Genomic DNA, 9,065 nt, shown 5'->3' with positions numbered 1-9,065 from the left:
AGTTGCATCCAAAATACACAAATTAGAGGCAAAACAATAGCAAAAATGTTCGGGAAAGTAGATACGTTTTGGACGTATCAGACGGACCCATTCTTATTGGGGGTGAATTCAGTTTAAAAGGGAAAGCAAACAAAAGGACAGTGGCAAATATTAAATAGCATTGCACTATTTTTTTTTTAATAATTGGGCAAATAAATTTGACATGATTGAATTTAAAAAAATGTTGGCAGAATGTATACTTACACCATCTGATTATGGTTGCTATTGACAAGGTGTTTATCACCAATTGTTGGGAAAATATGTTTTCAGCAGTGGCTCTGAGAACTCTAGCTAGAATTAGGATTCATCATAATCCATTAATATTGTTTGATTACCGGGATTTATTTCCCTCCTAAGGTTAGACAATTTAGATTTCAATGTGGAGGGGTTCCAAGATTTGATTATCAAAACTTGAAATTCTCCACGTAAGTGTATCAAAGCATGTGTGGCAATTCAAAATTTGGTCCCTTAGAATGAATATTACAGGTTGGGCTATTAATATTGAAGCTGAACAGAGAAGAACAAAAAGAAGAAGCAACTTATTATTGAATATGATCTTCTTGATATATTATCTAAAACTATGTCTTTATCTCCTGGTGTTAAAGTGCAGATGAAAAAAATTGTAGGAGAGCTATAAAAGATATGGACAAATGAGGAAATAAAAGCTAGGCAGAGATCCAGGGAGAGGAATATCCTCGAAGGGGATCCGAAGATGGGCTATTTTAATGCTATGGACAATAAGAAGAGGAAGAGGAAGCAAATTAATGTGTTCGAAGGTACACATGGTGATGTTCATGACAATGAAGGTATCCTTGAAATAGCTTCATAATATTACATTAAATTATTTACCTCCGAGGGTAGACTATATATTAATCTCGCCGATGACTTCTGGGCTCCAGAGGAAAAGGTTTCTCATGAACACAAAAGTGCTTTAAAGAAACACTTCTTTGAGGAGAAATTAAGGAGGCAATATTTGGCTCATATGCTGAAGGTGCCCTTAGGACTAATGACTTTTCTTTTCTGTTTTATCAATAGTTTTGGAAGCTTATCAAACTTGATCTTTTGGCTATGTTTAGAGATTGGAACAAAGGGGAACTTGATCCGTTTAGACTTAACTTTTCTCTCTTGACACTCATTCCAAAGGAACGTGACACTAGGACTATTCAAAAGTTGAGGCTCATTGCCTTGACTAATTGTAGTTTTAAGATCTATTCTAAATATGCTACTAATAGGTTGGGAGGGGTTAATGATGAACTGATTGCTCCCAACCATACTGCCTTCTTTAGAGGGAGGCATATTTTAGAGTTTGTAGTCTCGGCTCATAAAATTATTCATGATGATGTACAAAGAAAAAGACAGGGTTTATTTTCAAACTGGACTATGAAAAAGCGTATGATAGAGTTGATAGAAGCTTTATGCTAAAAAAAATGGTGGCACAAAGAGGCTTTAGTCCTAAGTTTATGGAAATTTTTTGTTTCTTTGATGCATAAATGTTATGTGGAGGTAAATAGTCATTATTTTGAGGTTAGTAGGGGGTGAGGCAAGGGGATCCTGCCTCCCCAACTTTATTCAATTTTGTGGCTAATGTGTTTTCTAGAATTCTTACTAAAGCTGTTGGGAATGGGCAAACCTTTGGACTTTTAAGATCCTTTTATTCCTTGAAGTATTATTAGTATGTAGTATGCCGATGATCCTCTATAATTCTTGGATAAGAATCATAACTCTATCATGAATCTCAAGTGGCTTTTATGCTGATTTGATAAAATATTAGGGACGAGAATTAATTTCCATAAATTTGTTTAATCACCATCAATATTGAAACTGAAGTTTCTCAGGGTTATGCTCATAGGCTGTAAGTATGGCGAGTTCCCACTCAATTATCTAGGGGCTCCTCTACATTATGAAAATCTTAGGAAAGATAACTTACAACCAGTTGTGGGTAAATTTACAAAAACAATTAGGTGTTGGAGGAGGAAGTTACTCTCCTATAAGGCTAGCCCTATCCTAGTTAATTCTTGTGTGGCCATCATCCCAAACTATCTGCTTAGTGTTATTAAATTTCCCAAGCTGGTCATTGCTTTAATCAACTCTCTAGTACCACATTGCTTTTTGGGCAATTATGAAGGGCATCGCAAATATCATCTCGCTAAATAGGGGCTTTTGACTCGAAAAGTTTAGTTTGGTGGGCTAGGTATCCCTAACTTAGTGAGATGAATATGAGTCTGCTAGCATAATGGGTGAGAAGATGTCACCTAGATGGTAAAAAAAATTGGAAACAAATTATTGATCATAAATATAAGAGTAATAAACCTAATTTGTTTGTATGTTCTGATGCTATTGTTTCCCACTTCTGGAAAGGGGTGATGTTGGCAGCTACAACAACAAAAATAGGTTATCAGTGGAAAGTGGGCGATGGCAAAAAAAATCAGGTTCAGCGAGGACCATTGGTTTGGAAATTGTAGAATTCTTATTCAATTCTGGGACCTTTCATTGCCAGTCACTAAAATGCTACTATAGGTGAGCGGATGGTGTATAGCTTAGAATTACTTTTAGAATCTGATTTTGCGCTGGAGGGCCGTACCTCTATTCACGATACTATAGCTGAGCTCTGAAATGGTGTATAGCTTAGAGCTACTTTTAGAACCAAAGGTGTTTTGACCAATCCCTCCTTTTAATGTGGTTTGATCTAGTACATATTGCTGAATCTCTTATTTTGTCTGGTGAACAAGATACTCATATTTGGAGATTTGACTCGAAAGGACTTTATATTGTTAAATCCTTTTATGATGTGGTTAATTTCAGGGGGTTGTGCCTGTATATCTGCCTTCTATGTGGAAAATACATGTTCCGCCTAGAATACATTTTTTTTCTTGTGGTTGCCTTCACTGACTAGAGCAATTTTGAACAATAGACAAGTGTTAAGCTGACCATTGTGTTGATTGTGGAAAAAAGCACCGCTGCTTATGAAAGAGCCGAACTACAATCTACAAGCTACATACTCTTGCAAGTTGCAGACGCTATAAATGAGTATTTTTCTTAGGATCTTGCGAGAAGATTGATATACATACAATATAATCATTGAGCCAGCTAGGTAGTTGACGATGATTTTTCAAACAAACAACAAGTGGTGATGAGATGAAGTGGGCGATAAGATTCGGGCCTCGCATAGGTCAGATGTCACGAAAGTGGCGGGGCAAATCGTTAATGCCGTCACCTTCGCACAGCCAGCGTCCTGGAGGTGGAAGCGACAAAGATGAGCTTTACGTGGGGGCGGTGTCCCAGTAGATGGCCAACTAGCGGTACCGCGCGCTGGCTACCGATTAATTGCCTTTCGCCTTCGTCATTAACCTGTGAGAGCGCTGCCCGTCGACGGCCATCTTTCGGGATTGATTAGCAGAGATTCGATGGAGAGTTAAGGTCGGGAATGCCCTTCATGAGGACGTTCGCCGCGTCCACGGTATATTGCCAACCTTCCTGCGCATGGTTGTTGGATTATTTTTGCGAAGTTTCGGGACACATCAACTTGTTGTTGACGCGCAGGTTGGCGGCGTGGTGAGACGTGGACGCGTGCATGGTGCATCGGCCGGCGTGACCTGGCGTCGAGGCAAGGGCGGCAGGAGGGGCAGGCCCGTCATTTGGGCCGTGGCGAGAATGACGAACCGGCTGCCGTCATATACCGTGGCTGATGGAGACGGACAGGCAGCGGGCGCGACGCGGGCGGGCGCCGTTGCGATCGGCCGGCACGTGACCGTGTCGGCACTCTCGCAAGCAAGTTAAACTTTAATCAATCAGGCCCAATTAAACTGATTTCCGGTGTTCACAGGTTCGTGTAACGATCGAGCAGCAAACAACAGCTACTACCATACTAGGCCGGGCATCCTCCCACTCAACCCTGTAAACAGAGGATGGCCGTTCCAAATGACGAGGCCTAATGGAGTAATGGTGCTTCCTAAGCGGATCGCACTCGGCGGATAAGTATGTTTCACCATATTCTCAGCCTACAATGTGGGCTGCCCGCTGATGGAATGGGTGCCAATGAAGTCGAACAAATCATTTTTTTCATTACTTCATCGGCTCTCGCCACCCGCCTTATCGCCGAAGCTTCCTTGGCCCTTGTCGCCGCAGCCCCCTCCAACGCCATGGCTTCATTGGCCTAGCACATCCTCTCGGCGGCTACCCCTGTTGAGCCGGGAGACGTTCATGGCCTCTCGTTCCGTCACCACTTCCGTTTCTGCACACGCTTCAATTTCGGCAGCCCTAGCATGTTGCTGCACCGTGTCCTCCTGCAGCCGCTCGGTTGTCAACTGCACGACAATGAAGATAACCTGCTTGCAGACGGCCTCTTCTACCTCCAGCGTGGATTGGAGGGTAGCCTGCTGGCGAGCGGCCTCTTCTGCCGCCCGGCTAACCTCTAGAACTACCCGGGCTCGCCACTCGTCGGCCATGAACTAGTGGTGGTGTTGCTCCCTGACCGTCGTTTGACGATACAGACGTTGTCCTTGATGGCCACGTTGGAGGCTTTTGAAGCATGCTGGTGCATGCTCTGGAAGGACTCGATGACGGTGGTATGTTCCACGCTCGTTAGTGCATGAAGGGTGATCTCCATTGCATCCTCCCCGTCGGCATCATCGCAGCAGTCCTCCATATCTTCTTCGCCGCTTGTCGTTGGCTGGGAGGGTACCGATGAACATCGGCCTGTCTAATCTGGTCCCAAGTGGTGGGATGATAGTGAGGCATAGTCACGCTAGCCGTTGGGTGTAAGCCACCCGAAACGAACATGGCCCTTAGATCTATAGGTCACAATGAACGGACAATTTCAGTATGTTAAATGGGTGCATTGTTGGTTATGGCCTTTGTTGGATTTACACGGGCGTAGGTAGGCTAGCTCATCTTGACATCATTCCGACTAACTTCTTCATACAATGTCGTTTGGGTGTCTCCAAACTTCCCTCCGAGCCAAGTTGGACAAAATTTCTACTTATGCTATTCTGGTCTTCATTCTCCACGATCCCAAGGTGAGTGATCCGTCATGGATTTGCTTAAGGACTAAGGTAGCCACGGATCTAACTAATCCGTCTAGCTTCTTCAGCTTCAATGGTTTCAGCTTACTTCGGTCAATAGAAGGACAAAAATGATTGATAACACCATGGTCTTGCTAATCTGGTCCCAAGTGGTGGGATGACGACGAGCCATAGTCATGACTCTGTGGCCATACCACCCGCTAGCCGTTGGGCGTAAGCCACCTCCAAACGAACTTATATGGCCCTCTGGGAATACTCATAGTGGGAAGTAACGTAGGTAGTAACATCGACAACATGCAATGTCAACTAAGCAATTTGATGACATGTCATATCATTAATTGAGAAAAGAAGGATAGTGATAACTACCTATGTTACCATCACATCACACATTGTAATGAAGAATGACTCTACAAAGTAATAAATATAGCATTTTTATGTTACTTTATCTATGATAGTACACATTGTAGAGGTACTAACATAGTGCAACAACATGTGCATGTTACTGTCTAATATTAGTCTCCGCTATGACTAGTATTGCAGATTCGTAGATCATCACAATGAACTCACCATTTGTATCTAAAATTGGGCACCGTTGGATATGCCCTTGATTGGGTCGACATGGGCATAGTTAGGCTGGCTCATCCTACTTCCGAAGCAACGAGGCGCTAGCTGGGATGTGGATGGGATATGTGATTGGGCAGTGTGAGCCTTCCCCGACACATGGGCGTTGGTACGCTAGCTGTGGATGAGATCGATCGGGTCAGCCCATTGCATATGTATGGCCATATCCTAGCGTTGCTGCATGGGGCTCACTGGGCGGTGGCAGCCGAGCCGGCCCCAACGACAGATCCGACCATGCATGCCACGATCGACACTTCCGGACACGCAGGGCGTGCGCACCAATGACTTGCCATGCTCCTCTGCCCTTTCCCTTCCTGCCGCGTAGTACGTCGACAAGGCCAATTCATAGCTTCTCTGAGATTTACATAAAGCGGTACTGTGTGTGTGCGCGCAGACACAAACAAATACTCTTTCACTGCTATGTATCCGCCATATTTGCACTGCACCGCACGCATGACCCATTCTTCCGGCCTCGCGTATCCATGTTTAGGATCTTTTTGTTTTGCGAATTTATCCATGTTTAGGATCAGGAGCGCAGCTTTAGGCTGAGAATGGTGCGGGGGCTTTTTGGTGCGGGTTTTGCTGTGGCCTCAATTGGTTTGGCCTGAAATGGTTGCAACAAGTGGGCTGGAGCGGTGCGGGTTGAGCGGCAAAGTGGGCTGGACCGGTGCGGTTTGGTGTTAGAAAAACAAACAGTACAAACAGGCTGAAACCATGGGTTCAACCCGCACCAGCCGTTCAGGAGCAAAGCCTCGACACATCGAACCTGGATCAAAAAAAAAGGGAAAATTTGCTACGGGTCACTGTTACTTTTTAGTCTTTGCCAAAACACACCGCTGAAACGCGTCTTTGCCTAGAACCATTATAATTTTGCGGTACGTTTGCCAAAACACACTGGTTGCCCAAAATGGAAATATTTATATTATAATGAAACGGAAATATTTATTTATATTATAATGAAATTATTAAATTGTTGACAATCAAACCGGTTTTCATCTAAAAAGGAATCAAACCGGTTTTGCTTCTAATATAGAGAAACAAAAACTAATCAGACTGGTTTTCTTCCATACAATTAGCGATGAAGTGAACAAGCCCTGAATCGATCAACAACGAGGCCTCGCGAGATTCGGGCACCGCCATGCTCTGTCGTTTTTCTTCTCACCACCGGCGTACGTCATGTCCGACGACACTTCTCTCCTTGCATCATCCCCGTCTCACGCCCGTACCATCGGTGACCGGCCGAAGAGACGCAAGGTGCCGCGCCGCCCAGGAGGGGTCTGGGGCCTTCACCGGTACTCTCGCGTAGGACAACGGTCCGCCGTCGGCCATGGGCGGCCACAGTGCCTGGGTGCCCAATGGGTAAATTTCTGCCTAGATTCCTTTCCAATTACGCCCGTATGGTGTATATTGATGCTAGTTAAGCACTAAATCATTTGCTAGCTCACGTCTCACATAGCTATAGGTAGCCGTAGCCTGCTGATATTATTCAGTAGTAAGAAAAATGCTGGATATGATCCAAAGACATTACGCTGATGCCTGCACCTTTAAAAACCGTTCAACGTACATACGGCTGCCAAAATTGTAACTACCAAAAAAACCGATCTAAACCAGACGTGGATGGCAAACAGAGCTTGGCTCTGGTGGTTCGGTCCCTTGTGGTGGAACTAGCACAGCCAGGTTCAAGTTCTAGACTTGGCATGGGTGTTTGCATTTACCTGGATTTATTCCAGGATTTAACCGGCGCTATGCTTTCAGTGGTAGGTGACGTGCCCGTCAACAGCGAGGCGCTAGTGGTGACTTTGTCAACCTCAAGATATGCCGGCTCAGTTCCTCGAAGGTGCTCATAGGGGTAGGGTGTGCGTGCGTTCATAGGGGTGTTTGTACGTGCGTGTTTATGAGCGTCTGCGTTGTACTGTGTTCTCAAAAAAATACCAGACATGGATGGCTATATCCTATCAAACTTTCCGTTTTGGGTCACATGGTGTGTTTTGGCAAACGTATCGTGAAATTGTAACGATACTGAGCAAACACAAATTTGAGTGGTCTGTTTTGGCAAAGACCGAAAAATAACGGTGTCCGCCAGCAAATTCCCCCCCCCCCCCACAAAAAAAAACATCGAACCTGGATTACCTTCGTCCTTCGTACATTAGTGCATCGGTCAACAGAATATCAGCTAACCAGCACAACAGTAAATCTAGGCAGCCAGCAACCACAACCAGTAAGGGGCACTGTACCGCTGATTAACTTTGGTAGCCTTTGTCCATGTGTTCCAAATGGTCTCAGGGTTTGGTTTCAACCCGCAAATGTTACTTCCATGCGTCGGGTTTAATTTGTTGGCGGGTTGGTTGTCTTGGGTTTCGAGAGAATGATAAGTGGATTGGTGCGTTACGGGGACAGGGGAGAGAGCTAGCTTTTTCGGTTTGGTTTGGCTTGGGTTTCCCTGCAAAAACAAGAATATTTTTGAGCTAAATACATCCAAGGTCCCACAACTTGTATTTGATGTGCAAACTAGTTCCACAACTTGCAAAATGTGAAACCGCGGTCCTGCAAATTGTACTGAGAGAGCAAACTAGTCCATAACCAATCAGGAATTGACATGTGGTGTTGTAATTTTTGCAAAAAAACCTTTATAATTTTTCTTGTTGACATGTGTCATTGGTGCTGTCTTACGTGCGGGTTTCACATTTTGCAAGTTGTGGGACTAGTTTGCACATCAAATACAAGTTGTGGGACTTTGGGTGTATTTAGCTCAATATTTTTCCATGCGTCGCCCCAAAAGAAGGGACATCCGATAAAAAGAAGGAAATTATACAGGAAAGGAAACCTTCACAGTTTCTGTAAAATTCCTTCGATCCGAACAGGGCCTATGATTGTGCATCTCCCGTATAATAGATGGGTCGATCAGGAACGGCAACACGTTACACGTCCCGGTCGATCTAGGGTTTCATTACCTGCCAAGGGCTGTCGCCACCAACCTGGGCGAAGGGCTTGACCGCGTGAGAGGGGAGCATGGCGTCGAGCGTTGCCGCCGGCTGGCCACTCGCCACTCGGAAGAGCTTATCTGAGGGCCATCTTGTGGGATATTCAGGTATTATTATACATCTGCACTGCACCGGCCTACTTTGATCTACCTAGCTTGCTTGTTGCTAGTCGATATATAATAATTTTCACCAGATCGATATAGATCTATCGAAGCAATGCTGCTATACTTCTCCTTTTGAGTACCCCATCCTCTCCTGAAACAGGCCTGCATCACTGAGCCCGCTAGAATTATGTATTACTGCAGTCGAGATATTGCCCGACGGTTTAGTATTATTTTTCATGGAGAAACGGCAAGGGGTACGGGAAAAGAAACCGTGAGTGCTGCCGTCAAGGGAACGGGAT

This window comes from Lolium rigidum, chromosome 2 (assembly GCF_022539505.1).
Source record: "Lolium rigidum isolate FL_2022 chromosome 2, APGP_CSIRO_Lrig_0.1, whole genome shotgun sequence".
NCBI classification, from domain to species: domain Eukaryota; kingdom Viridiplantae; phylum Streptophyta; class Magnoliopsida; order Poales; family Poaceae; genus Lolium; species Lolium rigidum.
Note: the sequence above shows the minus strand (reverse complement) of the source record.